The 15,613-nt window shown below is 39.9% G+C and overlaps 1 protein-coding gene across 1 annotated transcript in view; it reads right to left on the bottom strand.

Moving 5' to 3' along the window:
• The window catches only part of LOC119006625 (ATP-binding cassette sub-family G member 4-like), a 28,470-nt gene extending 14,617 nt beyond the window's left edge, over positions 1–13,853 (bottom strand). Inside the window, exon 1 of the mRNA XM_037075531.1 lies at positions 13,714–13,853. The gene's annotated coding sequence lies outside the window, so the exon portion shown is untranslated. The remainder of the gene's footprint in view (positions 1–13,713) is intronic.
• Positions 13,854–15,613: the final 1,760 nt, after the last annotated feature.

Below are 15,613 nucleotides of genomic sequence, written 5' to 3'. Positions count from 1 at the left end.
GGGAGGGGTAGGGAAGCAGGAGAGAGAATGATTAAAAGGTAATAGAGGTCAGAGGGGAAAAACTGGAAAGCAGAACAGAGGCCAGTCATGGTTCATTATTTGATGACATGTCTAATTTCACACCTGCGATTTGGGATTAGGTGTCTTGCTGGCTAATTGGAGGTCACTTAATAAAAATTCTGGAAAAAAACAACAGGGAACTTGGACCAGTCTCAAATGTATGCCAAAAAAAAAACACAGCCACAACCTTTATGTTGGAATTCTCAACAGCATGTCAATGTTTTATCAAGCTCAGCATGCTCTTATACACCACTTTGCAACACTGACATTTTTTCCACATAATCATGGCTGGAGAATCCAGTGTTGGCATGGAAGGACGGCCAAAACAACGAGCTAAGTTGTTCTGTTTTCAAAACCATCTGCTTCAGTAGAGGTGGTTAATGTCCTTACTCCAAAAGAACATGGCTCACACACATAATACAGTATATACACATTTGGCCCTACCTGATATGGATTTTTTGGGTCAGATACCGATATTGGGGAGTAAATAATTCTGATACCCTACATATTGAGCAATAACATTTTTATATATTTCAACAAAGCATATAAAAACAAAAGACCCTTTTTTTTGGATCCCTTAATATAGTTCAAACACTTGGCAGAAGGCAGAACATTTTACTGTTGTAGAATACTTTTGTTGTCAAAAAGTAGCACAGGAACTTTTTATTGCACACATCAGTGTGGTGATGATGTGTTGTATGGGGCAAGCAGAATTTATCATATTACTTTTCAACGATAAAGAACTTTCATGTACAAAATGACGTGCAAAAATGCAGTAAACCTCTGGATATATAAAAAGGGCAAGGGCAATGCCTCTGCTATTGGTTGCAGGGGGAACTCTCAATGTAACATAAATGAATCCAATGTAAAAAAAAAAAAAACAAAACAAAATTAATATAGCCTTAATGTGCTCAGTCACAAGGTTAATGTTATATGGCAAAACGAAATTATGATCAATAAGAGTGACATGACAATTGTCGCAGGAGAGTATAAAATGGACAGTAACGTTATGCTATTGAAATTGACATTGTCTGGCAAAATGATGTACAGCTCAGGCTTAATTTCTCTACAATCACTGTGGAGACAGGTCATGATGCTATGCAAAGAATGCAAATGGAAACAGAAATAATTCACATAATGATGATGTGATTTACTGTCGCTGCAGGCTAAAGAGTTGGTGTGTGTGTGTGTGTGTGTGTGTGTGTGTGTGTGTGTGTGTGTGTGTGTGTGTGTGTGTGTGTGCGTTGGTGGAGGTTAAAGTGAGGTGAGTGTGAATTCCAATCAAATGTTCATCAAATGTTCATCATAGACTAGAACAGATTAAGCGTAAGATGCAGCGTTGTAGCAAAATGAGTCTCAAGTATTTGAACAGTGATTTGGCTGTCTACTCCAGACTGATTTTAAACACAGCAGTGACTGATTGAATTCGTTATAGCTCCCTCACTGATTATGGTATTTACATCCTTGAGCAGAGAGCCAGGCAGAAATTGACCACTTAGAGCCAAACTACTTTTGTGGCTGTAGGGATGGAAGTACTTGGTCCATCTCCCCCAAACTGAAATAACTATAGCAACTACTGAATGGATTCCAACAGTCCAACAACCCTTTGCATATGTATGGTGTCCTCACATACTCATTTGCATAAAGTTTGAGTGTTGTGTGGGTTGCAGTGAGGGATCAATTTAAGCCATGTTGAAGCCATACAGAGAAATATTTTGCCGTAGTGTCACAAACATGTTTGATTCAGAGACAAAGAGTGAGACAGAAGCTCAAGCAACTTTTACATCTTACATATGAAGAGAAAATGTCAGAGCAAGAGCATCACATAACCATAGAAAATCACTACAACTGGACTACTTTGAGCGGTGTCTTTGAACAAGTCACTAAAGTTGTTGCTAGTCACTTTACAAATTTACAAATTAAGTTGCTCGGAGGGTTGGAAAAGTTGCTAATTCCTATGACAAAGTCACAAGTTAGCACCATTGTTTGTCCCTTGGTTTGCTTTTTTGCAGCATTAAAGACTGAGATTAAGATTAAAGACTGCTAGAAGAAATCTGTCTACACCTACTGATGTCTTTGACATTAAAACAGATATAAGCAGATAATTCTAACCACACAATTCTGTTGCTACAGTCATATTATCAACAACCACATGGTCAGTGGCCACCAGCGGTGAAAGCAATAACAATACAAAGATCATGTCCCACAGCAAGTGATGGTTCTTTTACTCATTCCCAGTAAAGGCTAACTCAACTACTTTAATTGTATTTCCTGACAAACAGCTCTGCTCCTGAGTCTGACGCTGCTTCACTGTCAGTACAGAGACAGACTGAAGAGACAAGAGTGCTGTTTCCTCTGAGTATCTCCATAGTGCTGATGATGCAGAGATGGTGGTAAGTAACATTGTGTGTGTGTGTGTGTGTGTGTGTGTGTGTGGTGTGTGCGTGTTTTAGAGAGAGGGGGAGAGCGAGAGCAGAGTAGAAACCTTATTTTCTTGGTAAGCACAGACTGCTCGATATCACTTACAGTATTTGTTGGCCTCCCACAGGTGTGAACAAATCAATCAACCAGGTCTCATATGATTTACAACCCTTTTAGCTGTAGCCTTGATTTACAAGTCTGTTCAGCACAGAAGGCTGATCAGTGAGTGAAAAGTCATGGAGAGGAGCTTTCACTGGATGGTATTTAAGCAAGCTGAAAAGCTCTCTCCAGGCTAAACCACATATTCTGAGTTCCTCAACACGAACATGAAAACATTCATATTTTTTTGCAGATACAATCAGGATGAACGTTTTGCACTTTGTAATGAATATTTCACAGTCATTTTCGATAGATTTGGGGCTGTTGCTGCTAATGTTAAAATGAGACTTTCCATTATTAGTCAGTCTGCCAGTTATTTTCTTTTAGTTTTGTCTTTTAAGTGTCAGAAAATAGTGACACATTCCCATCAACAGTTCCTTCACCCAAAGTCCAAACCCAGATATTCTGTTAACTATTACGAGGCAAAAAAGCATAAATATGTTATAAATACAAATATTCTTACTAACATTTTGCTTTAGTAAATCTTAAAATGTTGATGGTACAGTGGCTTGTAACAGGATGAACGGTCTCTGTCTCTTCTTTCTGCTCTGCGTAACTTCACTGAGAGAGATCACAGGGTTACACACTGTACATGTTTACTTCAACATGCAAGTTTTCAACACATCACATTGTTATGGTGTCATGAGTTTAGTTTGTAGTGAGCACCAACATCACATCTGACTAATTGTTACCCACCTGGGATTTGTATTTACCACAGTGGTGTTGCACTCAGAAACTGTGGGGGAAGCAAAACGGCACAAAATTACAATTACTAAATAATGTTGCTTTAAGTTGAGTTAATCAATTATGGAAGTGAGTGCTGATCATTTTTCCACCGACTGACTAATCGATTAACTGACCAATTGTTTCAACTCTACAATAAACTGCCTCACAATTACAGGTCATACAATTATAATCTAGGTTACATCATATTTACAAACACACTAAAGAAAACAAAATTACCAAACAATTTGCTAATTCAAATTGTTTTGTTCAGTTCATTTTATGACAGCATTAACAAGAGTTCTACCATATTATGTATGCTAGTCTGCTGCTTTCTAGTCTAACACATTCATAAATAAACTCTGTAAAATGATAATAATCATATAAACACAGTCATGACCAACGCTCCATGATGTCAGATCATCGCTAACCATATCCAACTGCCTCATGTGTTATTCACATTTAAGAAAACTCCTAACATTACCATAATCAATGTAAACAACAAATGTGGGTATCGTTTGTACCCACTGCTGTCAAGCAAGTATGTTGGCATTAGGATATTTTGGCTGCACTTTCTCTGCCATTCTTGTCCGACTGACTCACTTAGCTTTAGCAATATATCACCGCAGAGCCTTGTGAAGGAGTCTGGTCATGTGCAATGAGTGCAGAGGCAGTCTGCGCGCAGGTACATAGGAAAACAAGCAGATTCAGGCTGTTCAAGCATTTTGTTAGATCTGATTGATGTTTTGGTTTTGTTAGAGGTCGGTGACAGCCACAAGCACCAGATTCTTCAGATTTTTTTTCTCACAGCATTTCATTTATCGATTGCTTGTTGGAATGTTAACATTGTCGGACCGTTTTCAACAAATACAACAAAAATGCTTCTAAAATAACTAACCAACCTTTGTTGTTTGTGACTTGTCAAGCCTAAGCACTTTAATGGGAGGAGATGTACACACTGAACTATGACTATGACTACCTATGACTTTGATGAGCATTTTTGAACAATGTCTGACCTTTGACCCACTCAATTATTAATCAGTTAATCAAAACAATAGCTACTGAATACTGCAACAGAGTAATCATGCAATGATTGTTTCTGTGGCTTTTGCTGTCTTCTAGTAAGTTTTAACCAGAGGCACTTAAGGGGACCTCCAATTCGAAAAAGCCTTATCAATTTAGTCAGTTGGATTGAGTGTCAATCAGAACATCACTGGTACAACAATGACATCAGTGAATTGAAATGTCTGCACAGAGCCCAAAGAATACTAAAAGAAAACACCCACCCAACCACAGTCTGTTCACCCTGCTGCCATCTGACAACCGATACAGAAGTATCTGCTGCCGTACCACCAGACCACACAGCAGCTTCACTCCTCGGGCCGTGAGACTCCTCAACTCATCCTCATCACTCCTTTTAAAAAAATATATGTAGCAGGACTCAAAGGACTCAATCATTGTTTTGTTCGTTAAATCCTTGTGATTTTAAAGATGCCAATTTTTTCACCTTGTACGTTGTATATTCAGTTAAGTTTACTGATCACCTATGCTGGTGATAGTTCATAATTAGTCCAGCTTCAATGGAAATGTATATACGTTTCCTGGGAAAAGATAGTTAAGGTATGATCAACATCAGACAAAATCCATTTCCATTGTCCTGGCAGGACTCTAAGCAGCCGAAATATGCAATCTACCCTGTGATCGCAAGGTGATTAATGATCATCGAAATGGAGATATGTCTAATCTACTTTGTTCTGTGCAGACCACTGTAAAAATGGTTCCCAAGTTTGAGGTGGTACAGTAATTTGTCCTTTTTGAGACAGAAGTCTCATTTAATCACTCATGGGGTTCTTAATCCCCTTGGGGATTAAAATCAACTTTCTTTTCTACCCTTGATCTGCTCAGAGCCGGAGGGGGCTTGAGTTACCAGCTTGGGAAAAATTTGCAGACTCAGGTACACCACCAAGCACCAAGCCAAGCTAATGTATGGGAATTGACTGCTCCTTCACTTGCCCTCCTGATCACACCTACACACGGACACATTTCACTGACAGCAGGGAGAGAGAAGCCAAAGAAAAGTATTTTCTTGGTGTCAAAAGGTCCAGATAAGAAGGAGGCATGGAAATCTAGAGACAGGTTACGTATGCCAACATGTCACGAGTCAACCTGGATGGGACTGCAATGTTCTGGACGAGAGCGAAGGTCCAGAGAGGGGAGACAGGAGAGGCAGAGAACTCAGTGACCTGGGATCACACTGCTTCAGATTATCTACAGTACAGTACTGTTACACCTGTATCTGACTCTAAGACTTGATATCCTGGATTAAAGGCACATTAGACTCAAATAAAGTGGTCAGCTAAATGGAGACATCAAAGTGATGATACAGAATCATGCCAATTGCCTAGTTTAACTGGAATGAACTCAGAACAAAAGTCTAAGCCACGGTTTTGTATGCTGCTTTGAAAATAAGACAAAAAAAAAACCCATCCTGGTAGAGCACTTAATGCTTATGGGTGAATTTAATGTCTGAACCTTAGCAGGCAGCATGGTGGTGGATGGCAGCATGTATGGTGACCTAGTGGGCTGCACCATGTTCTCATTCCTGGCTCGTCAAATTCAGCAGCTTGATCAGACTGCCTACTAGTTAGCATTAATAATCATGCAACATCCTGTGCTAGTTCAGTTGTGCAAAGGGTAGTGTTTGTTTAGCTCCAGGCAATGACGGCCAGGCTGCTGTTTCATCCACCATCAAAAACTAGATTCTTATGTTAATTCTCCTGCCAATGCTTCTCACCAAGGCACTGGTATAGAGCTGAAGATGGTCCACAGGAGCCATATAATGGTTGCCTACTGCTCCTCATGGATTGGTTGAATGCAGAGAACAAAATTCACTACGTTGTTCTGCATATGATTGTGTTGTGGCTTCTTGGCTGGGAGCCTCCAGGAAGTCACTGATGAGTCTCTTAATACTTAGCAGATCTAAGAATGGTACTGAATTTTTCATTAAAAAAACAGCATACATGAATGTCAAAATGTTGTGCTATTCCTTTAAGCCAATCAGATCTGAAACAGCTATTATTTTCTTTATTTTTGGCCTTGTGTTCACACTAAGGGACATATTTAGTCCAAGTCTATTTTGCAAGTTAAACAGCAGATAATCTTTGTGCAAACTGAGGTGCACAGCTCAAAAAGATTGTATTTTAACTCTGAATTAGTCATGCGCATGTTTTGGACAATCAATAATTAAACCATTTTAAGTGCCGTCTCCTGTTCCCTTTAAGAACCATGCGAGCCAGGACACATATTAACCAGTGGCACTTGTCTCCACTGAGAGACAGGGATGTGATCCTTGGCTGCTGGGCCCTCTGTCTGCCATTTCACAATCATCAGTCCCATCAACAGCTCTGTTTGTCTTTATATGAAAAACTACACTCATAGGAGGAGGAGGAGTGCTGCTGCATCCCTCTGTGTGTGAGCACATCTCAGTCCATGGAGCAGACAGGACAGGTCATGAAAAGTATCATCCTGATCAATGACTGTGGGGATGAGAGGGGAGAAATAGGTCCTTAATAAGGAAACTATTAATGACATCACCTGCAGAGATCCTTCAGCAGCAGAAACAATATATGTATATTTGTATTAACATGCTGCCCCAAGATAGCAATCCTCAATTAGTCCACCTGACCACCTCCCTTTAAGACCAACACACCCAGGGACACACAGGTGGTCACAAGTACATTTGCTTTCTACACAATATGGCTGCCGAATGTGAAAATGACAACGGCATCAGTCTGAAGCTAGCAGTGACACTTGAAATGAGCGTAAGATAGAACCCTCAGCCACTATCTTTCTCTGCTCTAAACTAAAAGTACAAATTGCTGAGTTTTTGTCCAAAGGCACGCTCTACACTCAGAAGGGTTATATCTACAACCGTAATAACATAATACAAACTAAAACATATTAATTTGATATATTTCAATCATAAACATAAGCTGATGTTTTTCTTCCATTTTTCTCTCATTCTCTTAAAATTTCTTTCCCAAAAGTACAAAGTGCATCTTTAAGGAAATTCTACTGGAGAGAGACAAACATAATCATGGGTTGTATTGAAAATGATGTTACATACTTACCATTTCACAAGGGTGGTAGGATGTTTTCAGAAAATTGATTTGGTGTTGAATAATTCAAGAACTTGATTTTGACCTCAATGCACAGAAGGGATTTTAAAACTCAGTGTCTTGGATGTTAAATTCCTAACAGTGACCCTGGTTCTCAATGTAGAGAAAAAACAACTGAGGTCTTAGCACAGGGTAAGTGAAGTGTGTGCAGCTACAGTGACAGGCTATGAAACCCCCTTTCATTAATAGTGAAAGTAAACTGCAGACTGTGTTTGCGGTCACAATTTATGATCAGAGTGAAAACTCATTTCTTAACATTGAACAGCTATGTAGTATCAGTCTACCACTGTACACAGACTTTAAGAGCAGCAGGGACTCAGGTTGGGTGTTGGGTGTGATGTTTCTGGGTCATTCTAGAAAATGTAGGGACCACAAACTGATGAGGTAGGTTAAGTCAGAATACACTGACCATCGTTGTTCATGATCACGACTGAGTGGGTGGGTGTACTCAACTCAGTGGAACTCAATGCCACAGCTCAGCTGATTGACCACTACAGTACAGATTCCAAATGACCTCACCAGCGCAATTCGGCAACATTCGTGTCAGGGGATATTGTGACATATTGTCCATCTTTATAACATGACAGGAGCAGACCAAAGTGCCTCTGGATGCAATTGGAGAGACCTACCTAACCCCTAACCCTACCATCTAGTCAGTCTTCTTGAAACAACAGAACCCTACTATTCATAACCTTCTACAGTAGTAGTAGAGTATGTGTGTGTATGTCTGTATGTATGTCTGTATGTATGTATGTATGTGTGTGTGTTTTAAACCATACACTCTATATTTTAGCTTTCACCTTTGACATTACTAGTTTCAGATTTATGCAGCTGTCATCTTCACAACTAGCACCCACATTGTGTAAATAGTAAATGTACTTGCATCCACATGTGTACTCCTGGGTGCATTGGTCCTGAAGGGCCACAAATCCAGACAGTATTTGACAACCTGGGAATGAGACTCAACAATCAACTATCTTACATATGGCACTTTTGAGGTGTTCAAATTTGACAGTCAATCACAGGGCTGACACATAGAGACAGACAACTGTTAATGTTCACAATCCGAATGTCTTTGGACTGATTGTTGAAAAAACCAAGCAGGCACGGTGAGATCATGCCAACTCCACCCAGTAGCCCATAGACGTCCTGCTGAGTGACAGCAATAACCAAAGGAACCACTGAACCACACAATGAATCAATGTACAAACTATGACTTCTCAACAAGCTTTAATGAGTCTGTTTAAACCCTTTGTATGAGGGTCCGTTTGTTTAGAAAAGCTAGCTTATTTAGTGCATGGAACTTGGGTTTACGGTGAGGGCCATTGGAGTCAATACGAGTTGAGACTGTCCTGATCAGCTCGAGTTCCTGACCTTTCTGGTCCTTAATGTCTGTCAGGAAAACTAAATGAAATATACCCTCTATTTTTCAGTGCAGTTAACTCTGCACAGTACCAAACACATACTGTCGTTTCTTGGTGGACGTTTCTCTTTTAATGGTGTGGGCTATCATTTGCAGCAACCTGGCTTTTTGATTGGGTCTTGGGTTGTCTCAATGTTTGGTGTATCCCCTTTTCTTCATTATGTGAAGCACTTTGTGTTTTTTTGATATCGAGGTGCATCGATCCACATTTTTTCACTTACAATCTGATCCCGATTTTGGATATCTACTGATACTGATACTATTCCGATACCAGAGCTCTGTTTGCTTTGATATTATTAATATCATTATTGTTGATTTTATATGAGGCTGAAATGAACTCCTCTCTTCAGGCATGTATGACATTGGCAGACATCTTAAGAATAAATATCTGTAGTAAAGCTCAGGGCTGGAACTCATTTTAACTTCTCAGCTAACTTGGTTGACACTCGTTCGTATAGTTCAGGTAGAGCAGTCTCTGATAAGTATCTCCTGGATGGTAAACTATACTGTGGCTGCAAGTTTTCAGTCAAGCTGCAAAATCCTGCGTTTTCCACCACTGATAATGGTTGGTCAAGTTGAGCAACTTCTTGGTAATCCCTTTTGCTTTCACGTTGTCTGCTGAATGTTTACCTTACTTTTGGAATGACTCCAGAAGTGATTCCTGGCCTTTCGTCTCTCTGCCCTCTGGCTAGAAATTCCTTGTGGTGTTTCACGTGGTGCTTTTTAAATAATAATAAATTCAATTTATATTTCTGGGTACCCAAGGACACTTGACAAAGAGGAACAAACAAAACAGAGCATAAATGGAGTGCCTGTCAGTCAGCTTGGAGGGAATAGCATCTTCCATCTACACAAACTTGTGTCTGGAGGCTCCGTGTTAGCGTTGAGTTAGCAAGTTAGCATTGCTAGGCTAACAGCTGATCGAGGCTAATAGCTGATCATTGGGGCTAACAGCTGAATAGCGGAGAAAGGTGAGTCCATGGAGCCAACTGTTCAAGTGTGCAGCCTTCAGAGTTGGTAGCACAGCCTGGAGCTTGTAAGGACAACGTGGCTTTCTTTTTTCAACAGAAAAAAACAGTTTTGCCATAGATTGAGAAGCGGCGATATTCACGCTAGCGTCCTCTCGCATCCGGGTTGCCATTTAAAATATTTAATTGTGTTAATGGTGTTGTACGTTGCAAGGGAGCTTCCGCCTCTCTGAATAATGGCTTTGCAAACATTGCATGTTGCTGTCTTGCTTTGCGGTGTTTCCAGAATACAATATCTCCACACAGCGGACAAGTTGGCTAGCCACAGCACTGCTCAATGCTAGCCTGCTAACGGGCTGGCATGAGACTGGCATGTCTCACCACTCTCTGTCTCATTGAGCCACACCTCTGTTCAGGAAGTCCATTCCACAGTTTGCAGCCAGCTAGCAAACTAGCCGGCAGCAAACACTTCTGAGTCTTTTCAGCAGACAACTCAGGGCTCAGCAGACAACGTTAAAGCACAGACATGGCTCATAGATCGGAAATCTCTGCAGGTTGGATCGGAAATTTCGCTGGTAACAGAGCCGATACTGATATTATATCAGATCGGCCCAGTCCCTAATTTGAAATAGGGCTGTCAATGAATATTCTAAATTCGAATATATATTCAAATATATATTAAAAAAACAAAAAACAAAACGGAGATTCGATTGTATTCAGGATCTCCAACTTAACAGCCACATCTCGACTTATATTTTTCACCGCCCGGTTTGAAATACCTATACAATTAGTTATGTTACGTATTAGTTTGTCCTCCTGTTATTGACATAATGCGCAAATACAGATATTCTAATGGTTCGAACCTATGTGGTTTTTTTTAGAGGCAATATTCAAATGTCATTTTGGAGCATTTTTTACAGCCCTACTTTGATATGTGAATAGTGCTATACAAATAAAATGTGACTGATTGATTAATTAATATGTTTAATTCTCTAAGGCTGCAGACCACATTTTCCACATCACTGATAAAATAATCACAAAGCTGACATCATATCAATTTCTGGGATTTTTTTCTTAATATTATCAAACTTTCATATTCACCAACAACATGGCTGAGACAGTCCATCAACACTACTGTATATAATGTAGGCTCTGTGTTGGTCGATGGCAGTGGTGATGAGTAATTCTAAAACATGCTCAAAGATGACTCACATGGCTGCTGTGAGTCCTGTGTAAGTACAGTATGTGCAGCAGGAATAAGTACTGATGTGTCAACTGAACACCGACATTTAAATAACACAACAGCATGCAGAAAAGAAGCTACACATCTGACTTTAAGTCCAAAATACCGTCTGATTGTTCTGCCAGTGAACAGCATCCTCCAGGAAAGACTGGCTGTTCTTACATAACATGAGAAGACTGAACGTAAGGATTTGAAGATCAGACCCAGGGGAGTGGGTTAACAGTTCTGGTCTCCCATGACTTTGTAAGAATGAGAGCTAATTCACTGTAGAGGCTTTGACAGAAAAAAAAGAAACCTACAAGCTCACGTACATTCCTAGTCAGAGCTACAGCTCATAGCAGCTCCGTAAGCTACAGCAGCACTTTTTACTCATGAGACTGAAGTTGAAGTAGAGGGGGGGAGGGTCGGTCTCACTGTGAAAGTTTAAAGAGAAGTAACATTTTACAGTGAATTTACAGTATCCCAGCCTAACAGTTAATGAGTGATAACATATTGAGTAAAGAGAGACTTCAATGTTGGCACAGATGTAGATCAGTGATCCTCACAAGACAGATAACATCAAATATGAAAAGATGTTTCTTTCACTGCCAGAAGGTAATTTCATGATAACTGGATGAGTTTGAAGATGGCTTAAATGTTAAAAAAACAAAAAAAATAAATAAACAACTGGGAATACACCGAGTTTATAAAATACATTAGAGCCCAACCAATATATAGAGCACAACGGAAATGAGTCCTAAATACTGTAAATAAGTTTTGGCACCTCTGCTTCCATCATCTCTGAGTCAATAGGTGTTTGAATGGGTTTTTTATTAAATTAAATTAAACTGAATTAAGGTCTGTGGTTAACACAAGCTAATGAAATATCCTTGTTTTGTTCCATGGCATAAAATACCTCGATAAATACCCTCATTTGAATTATCAAGTGTCTCAAAAAGGTGTCTACATGTGACTACAGAATTAAACAGGCTGACTTTAGTTGCAACCCCTTCTCACTCTAACTTTCCAACTCATAGATTGATCAATTTATTGTAAAGTATAGATGTATGTATAGAATAGTGTAACAAGATGCTTAGTGGTGGTGATGCTAAAGTAATGTGACTTCGATGTTTGTTTATAACCCTAACCCTAACTTTAGCATTTTACCTCTGGGGGTTGCGTTTATGCTTCGAAAATCATTGAAGTGGTGTCCATCTGTGAAGATTATCATGCTGAACAAAAGTATCATAAAGTTTATTTTTGACAATTATCCACAATCCAATTCAAAAATCTCATAGGCTTTTTATCCATTCAACAAGAGCGATTGCTAATTACAGGGTTGGTACACAAAAGCACATCATCTCTGCAGCACTCTACTTGGCCGATTAACTCATTACAGATAAATGAGTATATCTTTCGGCTGATGAATAGCAAGAAAATATAGTACAGGAATACCAAAAATATGTTTTGAAACAGTGTAAAAAATATCAATACAATTATATATAATGATATGCAGTATAATGTATATCACATTCAGTTTATCCACCAGAATTAGTACAGATTTTGGTTTCAGGACTTCCACTTCAACAAAGTGGAAACTTTTCTTTTATACCACTGACAGCTGAACTCCTTTTAGTGCTTCAACCTGCGCTAAATTCAACCCCTTCCAGCACTTTTATTTCAAATGAAGCTCTAACTTCACTTAATGTTAACACTTAAACTGACACTTTCAGTAACTCTTGGTAATTCAGTTCCAGATTCCACGTCAACCACAACTTCTTCACGCTGTTATCAACTATTTTGAATTGTTCGACAGAATAATTTCCACAACATTTTCTTCAAAGAGTTCAGAGATTTCCGGTTTAAGATAGCATTCAAATCTGTGCATCTCAGCTGAGAGAGATTGTATCAACAATAAAGGGTTGACTCAGAGAAGAGCTAACATATGTTGTTTTAGGTATTTTCTTTTCTTTCATTCTTAAAGGGCCACTAAATGTTTATTGTATGGAGTTTGAGCATGTATTTTGTGTAAATGTATGTTGAATTAATTGGGTTTAGCACTTTTTGCATCTCACAAATAAATAACTCAAACATAATTTGATATGTCTGAGACAAGAAATGCTGCCTCACGGCTCATTGGGTCTTACGAGTCATCTTGTGGACAGTTACTCCTCAGACACATAATAGCCTCTTTGTTGCTGTTTTTTTGTGTTGCTTTTTTTTTTGTTGCTTTGAAGTCTGAAGTTAAATTATAAACAGTGACTGACTGGTGGCTGGCTAGTTTAATCATAGTGAGAATGTACATTTGAAGCTACATTTGGCGATGTATACTCAATGTCTTCACTTGGATGTAATAAACGACACTGTGTCCTAATGCTATGTTAAAAATAAAAGACTGCGTACATCCACAGAACACATAATTACACAGAGTTGTCTGAGTGGACAGGGGACAGCCTGGACGGCGACACATCCCCCTGCAGGGGGGAGATGAGTCAGATGAGATAAGAAGCAACACTTGTCAGGAGCTCGCAAAACAAAAGGAAGAGAAAAGGAGCTCACAGTGGCTGCTGTCCGGTTGGGTGTCGCTGTCCTGTCAGGGTGCTGCTGCTGCTGTGCTGCTGCTGCTATCCTCCCCGGCTGCTGCATTCACTGTCACACAGCGCGAGCCTCCAGTCTGCCGCATCTACAGCGGCGCTGCACGAGACCCGGAGCAGAGCAGAGGCGCGCGGAGCGAAGCGGAGCGGGGAGGGAGGGGGAGGGGCGAGGAGGGACACTGGACTACTGTACAGAGCCGCCTGTCAGCGCCGGGTCACAAGGCGGAGAGACTGACTCCTCTGCTTCGTGGAATTGTGGATTTCTGCCATTTTAAATCTTCATCATGGGTGACAGGTGTAGGCTTATGTTTATGTAAGCCTCATTTCTATAACCTGTAAAGCGTGAAGGCTTATTTCCCACCAGTCCTTACTTCAAAGTGCGCAAAGTTAGGGCTAACTGATATTGACTCAGATTAAAGTAGGCTATGTGAAGGTATTATTATTATTATCATTATTATTTGGAAGTAGCAGTAGGAGTAGTAGACGTGACATCATTATTATCTAAATTAATCTCTGTTATCTATGAACATTGCATTTAAGGTGGCTGACAAAATGCTAAATGCCTTAAATGTATCCTATTTAAAGTGATAGGCTGATGAATACTTTTAAGGCAAATTAGAGTAATGACATCTTTAACACTGACAAAAAATCCTTAATGACCTTAAAAAGAGTACTTTCATCTAAATAAGTAAAAAGGATCTTTAAGTTAATACTGTGAAATTGAGACCTCCTGTGCTCTCAATCACATCTGTCATTCTTCATCAGTAGTTTGTTTGAGTTTGCTCCGTTTGTTCTGCAGCTGAGCATCACTCCATCCGCTGAGAAAGATGTGACTGAAAACTCTGAGTGGACCTTGACTCAAAATTACAGAAGCCCTGAGAGGCAAGTAAGAATAAGATACAATAAAATAGATTGTGGTGATCCATTTCTAGATCTGATTGAAAGCGTTTTTTTCTGTTGTTTAAGAACAGGTGGAGAAAAAAAAGGTTCCACCCCGATAATCTCTCTTTCTAATCCTCCTTTTCTTCGTCTGTGAAACAGGTGGGGGGGAGGAACGTTTGGAAGTTGAAACATACAACAGAAAATGGACCACCATAATTTTTTAATTAAATTCCAAACAAATTCAATGTGTGTTTTTCTTATTGAAAATGTGTGTAGAAAAACTTTACATCAGCTTCAAAACGAATGAAATTAAAATGAATTCTAACTTGTTTTGAATCCATTGACAGTCACTGAAACATAAAACCTTTTTGATGAAACTGATGCTTTACACTTAAAGGCCACATTCTGTAGATACCTATCTTCCTGTGTGTGTGTGTGTGTGTGTGTGTGTGTGTGTGTGTGTGTGTGTGTGTGTGTGTGTGTGTGTGTGTGTGAGAGAGTGTGTGTGTGTGTGTGTGTGCCTGTGTGTGTGCCTGTGTATGTGCCTGTGTGTGTGTGTGCGTGCGCTCTGACACATCCTGTGGAAGTTGGAGATTCCTCAGAGGCTTTGGGAATGTGACAAATGGCAACAAGCCACGACTCGTCAACCAGGAACACGTATCTCTGAGACATGATCTACTACTACATGTTAACCTGACATGTTCGTACTTGTAAACATACACACCACCATACAATGTACAGATGCATACTATTCTACTTGTCCCTCTCCCCCCTCTGCCCCTTGGCTCCCCACTTGTCTCTCAATCATCTCTAACTGTCTGTCTACATTGCCACAGGGGAGGGTTTCTCCAGCTGAACATACCTGGTGTCAAACAGGGATGATGAGGCCCTTCAGACAGGTGACGTCTGCAGTGGATGGGGATTTAAACTGGATGGTTGCTTGCAAGTGGACATTTCTCAAATTCAATGTGTCAGTATCTACT

This window comes from Acanthopagrus latus, chromosome 2 (assembly GCF_904848185.1).
Source record: "Acanthopagrus latus isolate v.2019 chromosome 2, fAcaLat1.1, whole genome shotgun sequence".
Lineage (NCBI taxonomy): Eukaryota > Metazoa > Chordata > Actinopteri > Spariformes > Sparidae > Acanthopagrus > Acanthopagrus latus.
Note: the sequence above shows the minus strand (reverse complement) of the source record. Positions and strands in the feature narration are given on the sequence as shown.